The sequence below is a fragment of the Saccoglossus kowalevskii genome, chromosome 15, assembly GCF_978046115.1.
Source record: "Saccoglossus kowalevskii chromosome 15, keSacKowa6.1, whole genome shotgun sequence".
Taxonomy (NCBI): domain Eukaryota; kingdom Metazoa; phylum Hemichordata; class Enteropneusta; family Harrimaniidae; genus Saccoglossus; species Saccoglossus kowalevskii.
In genome coordinates this window covers 13936086-13949592 of record NC_140655.1, presented here as the reverse complement: position 1 = coordinate 13949592, position 13507 = coordinate 13936086, and the positions used below count along the sequence as shown (strand labels likewise).

At 33.8% G+C, this 13507-nt stretch overlaps 1 long non-coding RNA gene across 1 annotated transcript; it reads left to right on the top strand.

Annotated features, from left to right (window-relative positions):
* Positions 1-340: 340 nt before the first annotated feature.
* LOC144349930 (uncharacterized) lies at positions 341-10994 on the top strand. The gene is made up of 7 exons (XR_013420089.2): positions 341-416; positions 2323-2389; positions 6292-6325; positions 6870-6902; positions 7088-7123; positions 10673-10702; positions 10881-10994. It is a non-coding gene; the product is annotated as an uncharacterized LOC144349930 (long non-coding RNA).
* The last annotated feature ends 2513 nt before the right edge of the window (positions 10995-13507 follow it).

Below are 13507 nucleotides of genomic sequence, written 5' to 3'. Positions count from 1 at the left end.
GTATTATTTAAATACTCAGAATAAATCACACTGGTATTTACCAAAACGTGTGCAATAATATTAGACCACTGTATCCCGATAGAAAACTGCCTAGAGGTGTGTCTGTGTCCAGCTATCATGATAGCCTTTATTTTAAAGCGGGGAGATCGCGCTATGCAACCACATAGAAAAACAAAATAAACACGTCATCACTCGATGAGAAAATTAAATGAAAATGATAGGCATACAATCTAGAAGAGAATATAGAAGTAGTATTTCTTGTATTCTATTTTATTTTAAACACCTACACGTATTTACATATCCTGGTATTTACAACAAAAATAAATATTTTACAGTTTTAACTAAAACCACTACCGACATACCCTGTCTGACACGGAAAGAAGACGCATTCACCACAAGCAGACCTAGACTGGGTTGTAAGTTATTTATGTATTATTTATTCAATGCTGACACCTTTTTAGATTCGCATTGAATGACATTGATATTTATAAGTGATTGTACATGTATATAAAATTATACCGATGTATCTTGGATAGAAAACTGTAATATATATACTATATGTTATGACATTATTTTACTCATGCAACTTATGTTTCAAGATGTAAATAGTTCAACATAAATTTTCCAAGAGACGTTCTCTGAAAACATGAATTCCTACGTAAAATTAAAACAAAATAATGGCATCAACTGGTATTTACTGGGATCTACCTCACTCTGTTCCGCATTACTCACGACTGCAGGCCACACATAAAAATATTAAAATTACAACTGCAATTTAAAAATACGTGATTGTACGCAGTGCACAATTTTATGATTATCAATTTGTGTCCTCAAATTATGGCTATCAGAAAACTACTTTTGTGTGTATCCATGTCTAAATAAGTATTGTTTTTGATTTGGCATTTCGTGCGCGTTAACAAATTAAATACTTATTTTGTGTCTGAAACCTATGGGCACTAGACATACTGCCCTTTCTACGTGTTATCGTATTAAAATCGTATTACCATTTCTCTTTAGATTGGTACATAAACGGTCAGTGTCCCTGCTCATATCAAAATGTGTTGACTCTCTCATGCATCTCTTTGACTGTTGCCATCTGCTAAGTATGGGTAGCGGAAACGACCCCGAATCTATTTGCACAGGTAGAGGAATATTAGCCCTTATTTCTGGAATATATGTAATATATATATATATATATATGTGTGTGTTATACATGCAGTTAGTCTGGATAAGTGAACAAAATACAGCTCACCATCTCCCGTGTACATTCAGATAATGGAACATTGTACCAGCTCTGAATGCAGTCATGTCCCCATAGTACAGTTAGTCGAATGCATTCCACCATTTTGTGTACCCTTACATCCAAATTCAGTCCTCTATACACCGATATACAATACAGGGTTTGAAAGCAAATTCTACTATCTCGGTGTACATGTATATAGAGTACCTGGAACTGCACTGCAACTACATGTCGTGGTAAAGGAGACCATCATTTCATTGTTAATGTACTACCCCAAGGTTCTGTGTTCACACTTACCAACAGTTACCATGCTAGGCTGCATTTAAAAAACAATGGCACAGACCATGTCTGATCAACAAATCTGCATATGTCCTGAAGCTTTTTCTTGCTCAAGTGGTTTTTGTAGCCTTCTCTCAATTTAACGTTTTTGCTAAAGCTTAACGGCTTGTATGTTTCCCCAGTGTTCAACACAATGCAAAACACAAACATTAAATGGAAATTCAAACCTGATAACATCACCAGTGGCTGCTCTCCCAATCTAACTATCAGTTGTTTCTATTTAGATATACAGAATAATCAGATTATGTGCTGCAATAACATACACAGAGTCCACTGCCTGAGTGCAGAATCAAGTTTATTGAGAATACTCCCATGACATATATAAACTCCATTACATTGTTCGACTATATTTTGCATCAACATTGGTGCATTATATTAAGTCTGTCTGCTAGGTGTATTATGGTATGGTATGGTATAGTTTAGATTATTGCAATGACCATCCTAAATATAGCACTGTAATGATACACATCATAAATATATACTAGCTAATCTAAAACACTTGTTGACATTGTTTCTGCTATACAAGTGTACATGGCGATTCATAACACAGCTCACCGTATACATGGTTTGTGAACACATACAACTATACACTTTTTACATGAAAATGATGTCCAGCATGTTTTTAGCATATAACAAAAAACATGATTAATAATGTCAACATTTGTGTAATGTTAGAATACAATTACAATTTCACTCAACACCTCTCACACTTCAATTCTTTCAATTTCATTTTTCCATGACAGAAAGATGGTAAGCTGGAAAGCAATCACGGTAATATGTGTTATGCTACTGCTGGGCACTGATATAAATGTAACAATTGTCATATTCGTTATTCGTGTAGTACACACTTGTATATGACATATATAAACTACCCATCGCAAATGAATAATTTGTAGTCATATTCTACACATAGCAATATAACCATAAACCACATGTTATTATATTGAAAATTTAATATAATGAATGAATGAGTTCAATGAGTGGGCGGGCGGGCGATATGTGGGTAAATGAGTAAATAAATAAATAAATAAATAAATAAATAAATAAATAAATAAATAAATAAATAAATAAATAAATAAATAGATAGATGTTATATATACTAATTATTATAAGGTTACTTTAATTTATTTTTAACAGCTGACTGCCAATAGGCTAATAATATGCATTTAGGTTTGAGATTGTACAAACTGATTTCAATGCAGCCTGGCGAATTTTAATGTACATATTAATAGACCACCAAGTACAGATTTAAGACAAGCTGCATACATGTTTGCATTTTACACACACATATTTCTAAGCAGCAGAGGATAAAATTGCAATGTAAATACTGATTAAATAGGTGGCCGTCTAAAGATTATATGTTAAAATTAAAATTTATATCATTATACACACATAACTTAGTTGATACATTTAGTTATACCTACTTACACTGACAATCACCAACACATACATGTTCTTGGTACTTGTCAATGTGGGTCCTATAATTCCAAACTATTAGTCTTTGGCCACCGAATTTTCTAATACGCACTTGAAACAAACTGTCATTGTCACTGAACTGAATTTGAGTGGTTCCCTTTCTCCCTTACTTGTCTCTTTTCAGTTCTACTTAATTTCACATTCATTTGCCAAATATTTTTTTTTGCATTAATAGTCTGAATGGTATTGACTAATATGTTACTAACCCAAATCCCTTTCCCTACCACAGTGTCGTGATTTTACTTCGGGTATAACCTTCAATTCAACGATAGTTATTGATGTAACATAAGGCTATTTCAGAAACTGAAATATTAATATTCTATTCTTAGTTATACCTTTGACTTATTGTTGATGCACTTTGAAGATTTTAGTGTGGTCTGACTAAGTAGCTGGAGTGTTTAGATATATACTATGGGGTCAGAAATTAGTAACGAATTGGGCCTTGAAGTCACGAAAATGAATAATCACAGATGTAACCGAATTGTTCCAATAATGCGACGATTGTGTAAAATAATAGAAATGCATGCCAAAATAAATTGAACACAACACAGAATGAATAGAAGCTATGCAAAATAGATGAGGTCCAAGAATATATATTTGACACTGCTATCCAAATAGCATACAATATATAAATAAATAGGGAAATTTACATAATAATTTTTGTCTTCCCGAAGAACACTATACCTAGTAATACTACGAACTGCTCTGCGGACAATAACTTGTCCAATTTCAGCTGATCACTTCTTTTTAAACTTAACTAATGTTCACGTTTCCTATAATCAACCAATCCCCCCTTTTTAGTTAAAATCCAAATAGCTCTCATAATAGGTATTTTAGATGAAACTTTCTCACTATGTCAGTTGTTTATTACCAAATTAGCGTCAAGGCGTACACATAGCATGTTTTATTTTCATATTACAACGTTGCCAAGCTTGAGGTTTATTGTATATTCAAAACTTTAAAAATAAGCCCTGTCTTTTTTTTGTTCGTAAATCAATCGACGAAATAGTGTCAAATTGAAATAAACTGCGATTTCAATCTCCATGACCAAACAGAAAACAAAAAAATGGCATCACGAATAAATGCCAAATTCCGCCACACCGACGCTTGACAATATTGAATGTTGAGGAAACCAACCTTGCGTGGTGTTATCAGTTCCACCAAAGGGGAGGGGCATCATGAATTACGTAAAGCCGACGAGATATTCATACAGTTATGTAAACATAGTTTGGGCGAGTCTAAATTTCCCTCTCCTCAAACCTTTACAAACAACACTTTGTATGACGCAGTTTTTCGCGATCCTCTCTGAAATGAGCCATTCGAAGTTCAACGCTATTCAAGTTTCTGTTAGACGACCGTAAAATGTTGCCACACAACGCCTATTTGCAGTTTCGAAAGTCGCATTCGAAGGGGAAAATCAAGGCAGGTTTCATTGAACTACATACGAGACGGTCGATGGAACGAACCCCGACCTCTGGAAATACCTCATTCATAGAATGCCTTAGTACCAGAGGTTACGAGCCAAACATCGTAACCTATGCATGCTAGGTGAGAGGGTTTTCGATCAAGGTAACCAAGATGGTATCCCTAGGGTGCACGATTTTCCGGGATGTTTAAATAAAAACGGCATTTTGTTGCCGATTTTGATGTAATTTATATTTCTCTTTATTTTTTATATTTTTAATTAACCAAGCATTTTTATGTTTTCGTATTTTGTGTCTGTAAAGATAGGTATCGTGATAGCAACATCAATAGTGTTTGTCCGTTGCTATCAGTTGACAATGGAGATGACATTTCGCATACAATTTACCAAGCTATCTTTATTCTGTAAACCTCTTCACAAATATAGAGGAATCACCATCAAATTTGTGCACAAGAAATTATCACTATTAAATCACATTAATGTATATATAAAGAAATCCGCAATTGTTCATTTATCTGAAATACCAAATTTTATTTTTAAACCTATCTTACATTTACATAACTTAAAAACTGGAATGAATTATATACAACAGTAAAAAAAGGAAAAAAAATCCCCAAATTCCCACAAACCTGCATCTATACTTTAAATATTTTGAAGCGGTTGTCATTGGTAAAAAAATCATTTGCTTATATTTCGGGACAGAACTAAGTCTCGTTGTCATTGAAACATCAATGTTTGTTATTTGCATTCATCGATATTTTCATGAAAATTTTGTAACACTCCTAAGAGGGTTTATCCTGCAGACACAACAACTATGGATACGATTTGGAATAAAATTTGGATTTATTTTCCATGGAAAATTATTTGATTTGAACAATTCATCGTTGCCTAGAAATGACAAATTCTGCCAGAATATTCATAATTCTTTTTGAAAGAGTCGTGCTTTATGATTGTGTGCCCGGCTGCCATGATTTAAAACGTTTTAGACGAATTCACCTGACTTTTATTGGTAAAAGCGTTTATGAGATATTGTCCGAGTATGGTTCACCTTCTTCACGTCTTTGTTTGCATAAGCAACATTTAAATGATGTCATTCAACGTGGTCATCTCAGATTGAGATTATATACTCTGTGCTCTGTATTTGATGTAGATACAAGACCCCATACGAAAAATAATAGCATATTTGGTGTTAAAAATATCACCTTTGCTCAATTTTTATTTTTCTATTAAATATATTCATGAAGGAGATTTATACTTGTTTGCAAGAACCCTTACTTGCCGTATTAACCTCTCGATGAATATTTTTAATTGGGTTGTCAACCCAATCCCTGGGTTGAAACTCGGTGAGGTATAATTAAGAAAAATTAATACGTATATAAATATAAGTGAATATAATATACATATCGATGTGAATCATGATGCAGTTGTAGAAAAGAAAAAAAATAGTTGACAAATGATAAACAACACACAATATGATCGATTCGATTCGATTCAGTGAGATCAAAGGGGTACTTTAATACTAAACTAATCACGAATGACATTTGCATACGTTTATTTTTTTCAGAATAAGTTTATCAGCAATTCTAAAATTACAATTCATTTGTTTATTTGCACATGCAGTTTCGAAAAAGGTCGCTTTATAAATATTTAAGAGACTAACATATAATATAATAACATGGTTGGATATTAATGTAAATTTACCGTAATTATATATACACTATATAGTTTGACACATAGTGATACAGCATAGAGAATTTGGTTCAAATGAACAACACGTGTCACAATTAACGCTTGCATATTTTCATAATTGTAGTTGTCTGGGAATAACGATTTGGTACAAGGACAAGGTAATTTTAGGAAACAATATTGTTATATAGCAACATTATTTATATATTTAAATCCATTATGCACGAAGTCATTTATTATATACAAGAACTATGCATTGATATTGTAACTGAAAAAACTATAGAAGACTATATGGATTTCAAAGTAGTTTTAGCTGTACAGTGAGTGCGTTTGTCGACATGTTTGTTCAGTAGCATGTCAAATATTATGCATTGTATATTTAAACACGCATTTGTTCAGCACTCGCCATTTTGCACAACTCTTATTGCCGCTTCCTGGTTATTTATATGAATTAACATGAATATATAGACGAATTTATATAACTAGACGCTTCGGCTTGCAGTAAAGTACATTTGTTTGCATGTAATATGGAATTTGAATCACAAATACACACTACTGTTATGTTATGATGAGTCACGGCAATGATCTATGATATCAATGTAGATACATAAAACCCTTCAATCAGTTAAATGGCATAGGGAATTTGGTTAAAAATAAACATTACCTATCCAATCTAACGCTTGGTGCATATTGTCACATTTGTAGTGCTGATGGATGGCGATTGGATACCAGAACAAGGTAAATTAAAGTAACATTATATCATTTTGTATATTCTATCTACATTTATCATGTATGCTGTCAATTATGATCCGTGTATGGGAAACACATATAATACAAACAATAGACGAGTAGACTATACATATACATGAAAAAAGAACATATCGACTTTAAGTAATGTGTCATGCATAATTCCTTATTTTCAGTGACAGAAGAGAGACAGGAGCAACTACCAGAAGGAGGTAAACTTTATTTTGAAACATTTAGGCTAACAACATTGTATATAATTTATCCACGTGCAATATACATAATATCAATCATAATCCGTATATGGAAAATACAAAATAATATTCCAATGGAAGAACAAACTGGAGACACCATGTGCCAAAGTGCGGTATGTTCCTGTCCCATTTCGGGAATGGATGATTTTATTCATGACATATAAATGTTTCCAGAGTGATTTCTCTTGACATCAAGACCAATCGGTTTGATTTTGTTAGAGCAATTAAAAGCAGTTGATATATTAAACGTTTTGGATGGATTTTAGTGAACCTTTTCCAGGGGGTTTCCCTTAACATAAGGAAAAATCATTTATATTTTAGTTCAGATGTGAATCTGGTTGTCATGTGAACAGAACCTTCGGGAATGATTTTTCATTGATAGCTTAAAAAGTTATATGGAATATCATAACTCAAATGCGTTACCATTGACACCAATCAGTTAGATTTTAGTAGAGATATAGATTATGTTCCAGCCATATGCACGTATCTGATAACAAATTCATCAAGAACTGCTTCAACTGTTGATTTTACGGTACTATCACGGGGGAAATCTTCTCCTCTGGGGTTCTCCAAACGTGCCAGGGGGAATCTCGTCTTGTCTCTCTATCGCGTCCCCTTGAGGTACCGGACCGTGAAAGTCATTTAAACTTTACAGTCAAATAGACACACACAACGAAATATGTTTCAACTCTCATCTTTAGTCGGTCAGTCGAGCACTCTATAAGACACAGCGCCCTGGGGAAAGGTCCCCGAGACTATCGCAAGGGTGACCCAAGTCTCTCCTAGACTGCCCCAAGACTGCGTCTCTCCTGGTGTACTCGCCAAGACCAACTAAAAACAACTTTATTCACTTTCAAAACCTTAACCAATTATAAAGCAGTTAAAAGACTCTAAGGCGTGGCCTTCACACATTCAACCAATCACACTAAGTACTGAACACGTCATATCTTTTGATTAATCGTTCACTATATTACTAACTGTGAATACCAACTGTCAGAAATAGTAGTCCAAATAGCGACGGTTATATCGTAATTAGTTCCAAATCACTGAGTCGAGTTCCATCCAGGACCTCGCATGAGCCTAAATGATGACAGACATAACACAGCCATTTGCTAGTAATCAGCTAAATAAGTTGGGCAACAGATATGCACAAACAAATTCATCACAGTACACACTCAAAGTCGCCGGGTGCTATGTAGCATAAGCCGTCACTTAACATACTTCGGTTTATATTTCAGTGTAGAATAAAGCTCGTTTCATACATCAATATGGTTCTGGTTAAGCTTGTCGTACAGTAGCCCTGTAGAAATGTCTCGACTCTCGATCTCGGCACGTTAGGACTCCACAGAAAGTCCTATATATCGGCGACAACATTGGTTTCAACAATTACAAGATTTAATCGGGTATTCTCGTGACTTCAAGTCTTTACAAATATTGACCTCAATGCCTAAATACAAATGTTTTCAAAGTCGTAGAGACACCAGATAAATCCGATCAATTCTGACTCACCATTAGTAGGATTTCAGTGGTTGTCACAGAGGACTATGAATAGAAATAGAAATCCCAAAGGTCGTGTATAGCATTTACATATTCAATCCCCATCTCATCGTATAAAATGCATAATGATTAAAAATAATTTGACTTATTATCCAATGTTATATAGAACATAATCTTTAACCTTTCTATATGTTTGGCTATATGTCATGTAAGCAAATTATAAATAAAACACATCCCAGAAGCTTATTCTTTCGAAACTGAAATTCATGTTTGGTTTTTCTGGCTAGCTCGACCGACTAGCTTTACCTGTTAAAAATTGTGATCCAGAATTGTTTGGAATTTAGTGTGCATGTTGTTGGCCTTATTCAAAAAGGTTCAGCGCGTGTATTTTCTATTTTTATACATGTTTGCAACTTTAGGTAATACCAATCACCTCCGTTTACGTTTACTTTGCGACATTAAATATTTCAACCCACAATTTTATTTTGCATCAAAGTGCCAGGTTACGTAATTGCAACTGTGGTACGCTTCTATTTGAAGCTTTTAAATTTAGTAGAATAATAGAACTATCTGTTTATAAATTTCTGCACGGAATCGTCCCAAAACAAAATGGTTTCAAAACGAAGGACTGATACATTTAAAACCAACAATGTTATATAATCAGTAACTATATGCAATGGAACGTATTGTATTTATTGTACTGAAAAATGTAAGTGACCTGACTGAAAATTATAATTTGCAAGGATTGCCCTTAAAATTACTTGCATGTGTGTGTGTGTGTGGGGGGGGGTGTCTGTGATTTCCAGTGATTTCACGTATCACATCTTCTGTGATTTTTAGGCTTGGTCGATTTCGCTCAAACTTGTTAGTAGTTAAAATAGCTTCGCGTGAAATGTATTTTCTTCCAACAACTGTAGGCTGTAGGATTAAACACTTCGGAAATAGTTCATTCTACTTGTATGTGAACACAAAGTAACTGTTTGTTCTTTTTTATGTCTTACCAAGAAATTCGACCCCAAAGTTGGGACTGTTGACCAGGAACGGCATTTCTTCTGTGATTTTTTTTTTGGCTGGGCCGATTTGGTTCAAACTTGACCTACTGCTGCCTTGGCAACAACCACAAATCTGATTTTTTAATACTTTCGCCCAAATGTATTACCTCCTACCAGTCTTATAATTGCAGTGTTCAAATGTACAAGTTACGCACTGCCAAGAGATCACTGGTGTAGACATTATAACACTGTATCAACGTAAACCCAACGCAACTTTGAATACAATGCAAATGCGGCGTTCAATCAAAGCATCTAGAAAATGCAATCGCAAAACGGTCGGAAATAATAAATAATAATTATAACAGCAGAATACAGCTAGTATTAAAATGACTTCTGAAGACTGAATGATTTTTGCGAACTTCGTATACGGGACTCGGTTTTAGTTGTAAATCAACGTTAGCTACACGTTCGTGTCCTACCACGACATCAGCCAACTAGTCTGTAACATGTACCTGCCTGACTACATGCGTACATGGTTAGAGTGAGCTAGCTTTCTCAATCAGATTATAGGAAAGCCATCAGTCTCCAAGACCCAAGCAGGAGTAAATAATAAAATCAACTAACTCTTGATATTGCAATGTGTCAACACACAATATCACAATGTCAATATCACAACCATGTTCTGTGTGCAAACATTTCTTTTTTAACTAATAATGGAGCATTATTGTTGTTTTCATGGAAACCAGATTCAGTTCTCTACAAAAAATATAGTGATAACCTCCCCTGATCATTTAATGACATCTCGTGTGATTTATCAAGAAAAATCATACCCAGAATATCTGTTTTTATTGCCGTCGTGCACAACTCTCCCCAAATTCAGTAAGTAGTATATTTACGCACAAAGAGAAAACCTTTCCTGAAAATTCCATCACACTTTAGCAAGGTACTTTTTGTGCCAAATGCAACTCTTCAAATCTAAAAGAATATTATATTATATCACATGTATTTGTTTTCTTAACAGCAAGGGGATAGCAACTTGTAGTTGAATTTGGTAAGTATGCATCATAATATGTTTACGTTGAGGGTATGCACAATCCGGCGACCACGTGCGTTTTTAAACAGCCTACAATTTGGTAACGTCACCGAATACCACTCATATTTATTTGGTGTGTTTTATTTCAAAAATTAAAGGAAGACATTTTACAATTTAAATATTTTTTATTTCACAGGACTGCAAAAAATGGTAGGACGAAGCCACTATATCATCTATACACTGGCAGAAATGCTGGTATACATTTCCTGAATACAAGAATTATTAGAATAAAGTAGTGTAATAAACATAATACGAATATTCATCCATCATATGAAAAAATGGTTGTCAATTTTACAAACTAGGTACCAACTAGGAAATACCTCATAAAGTTTCCATCGAAATTAGAATATTAACCCTCCTTAAGGTAGAGATGCAGTTTACCTGACAGGTATTTTAATTAGTTAATTAGAAAACCAAGATGACCTCCTTTGTTCACAAAACTATATATTTTCGGAAAGCTTATTGTATGAATTTTAAAATTTTGTTAGTATTTTTTTTTCTATGGACACTGTAGTTTGAAATATGCACAAAAATGTGCTTCTTTGGTCAAAAGTGATTTAAAAAAATAGCTTCTAAACCATGCTTCTGTTTCCTGTCAAAATTGGTATATGGGTACATTTGTTTACTATGAAGAAAGTGCCGTCTTGAAAACTGTTACCAGTTCTCAATTGTGCAGGGCTGCATCTCAAATTTCACTACTTCAAGTTTATGCATAAATTAACACCCATGCTAGTTGTCTGTACGATTGTTATAACACTGTTCAACTAAAAACAATACCCCAACGGCGTTTTGAAGATAAACACATTGTCAATCATTTGTGAAAATTTCAAAACAAAAGGTCAAAGCGTCTAGGAGCTATTTCTTTCAAGGTTCTGGGATGTGCACTCAAGAAAAGCTGAGATAATTGCTAATTTGCATAACAATTCACCCAGAAAGAAGTTTGCCAATGCTCATAATTAAAATGGCTGTAGCAGCTCCAAATTTAAATGTATTATCGTTTTGTTAAAAGTTAAATATGGAGATCCCGTCATTTTTTTCACCATCTTTCTTTTTTTATTATTTATGTACAGCCTTGCTAAATCTTGCTAAGCATTCAAAAGAAAGAATGTTTGCACCTGTTATCTATATTTTAAAATCGTTTTTTGAGTATGTTCCACTATTCACAATTGTACAAAATGTTAACAGCCAAGACTGTTTGGATAATAAAAAGCCAAACAAAAAATGTCACTCCCAAGTGCCCACGAACCTGCATCTCTACCTTAATTGTAATAATCCATAAGCTTCCTTATTAACATATTTATTATTTTCATACCGGTGTGATCAAGAATATTACCATTCGCACATTTTATCACTGTTAATATTTCCTAAATCATGTGCGACATACAGCTACAGCTTAAAATTGTATATTTCTTTTGTCCCATCTCCATCTCTATTGGCGAATGTCTCAGCGATTTATTTGCATTTTCATGAGTTTCATCTACTAGTATTCCAAAAGTAACAAGTTGATTCTTACAAAATTCCCATTTTATGAATCATTGTTTATTTAACAAGCGATTTGGTTGAACAGACCGACATTTCCCTCCTTCTTCATCATTATCATAGAAATGACCATCTAATTAAGGGCCGAACGGAGGTATACATATTGCATCAGCGTATTTTACTGGTCTGTTAAACAAGAAAATTGTAGAACAAGAATATTAACATTTTACAAACATAATTACTGGGGATAAATATGTCTACTTTCAGATTATATTAAAATCACAGTCTACTCACCCCACTCAGTGAGACACATTGTCAGCAGGCCTGACCTGACATGAAGAAATACATAAAAAAGAAGGCTCTCCTGTCTATATACATTCAAAAATAATTCACATCAAATTTTAGATTTTCAGTGTACATTGCCACTATTTAAAGTACTGGATCTAAAGCATTTTATTTTTTCACTGAATATATTGTTGTTAAATTACAACTTCTTATTAATTGGCCAATCATACAATGACCTGAGAATATCTGTCAAGGAATATACCAATAAAACATGAAAAACAATAAGTTGTACCAGTTGATGGGTCTTCAAAGCACTATATTCAACTAAGTCGTTTCTATTACTCAACTCTCATGTCATCTTCATGTAAAGACACGCAATTCAATAAGTCGAGCAATTTTTTTAAATCGTCCATGCTGCACATTAGTTTAATTCTATCGTATTATTACATGAAAGATCCCAGCACATCTGGGTATCGTTCTTTCATTTTGATCAGCCACATTTCATTCAAATTCACCTTCATATGTTTATGGACAGTGAAATTATATTAACTAATACAGGTATTTAACAACAGTATAGCACCTCCTATAACAAGTGGTTCCATCTCAAAATTGTCAACTTATTCATACAGGTATTGAAATCATGTTTGGGATCTTTTTTATTGGGAGAAAGAAACGCCGACCATCATTTTCCATATACATGAAGTTCATCCCCAATTCCCGGATAACAAGTGGTGTTCACTGTTCAAAAGTGCAGGTCGTTGAAATACAGTCTAGTGTCAGTATACAGGTATTAGAAAAAGCGGTTCACTATAGCTTTATAGAGGTATTACATGTAAATATGCAATGCCTTCTGCATACATATAGTGGAAACAAAGTCAACTGTTCCTGGTGTACAGTTATATATACATGTCATATATACTAGATGATAGAAGTTGTAATATACATCCGGGTATTTCTCTTGTCTTCCGTTTTAAACACTCACATGTGTATAACGCATGG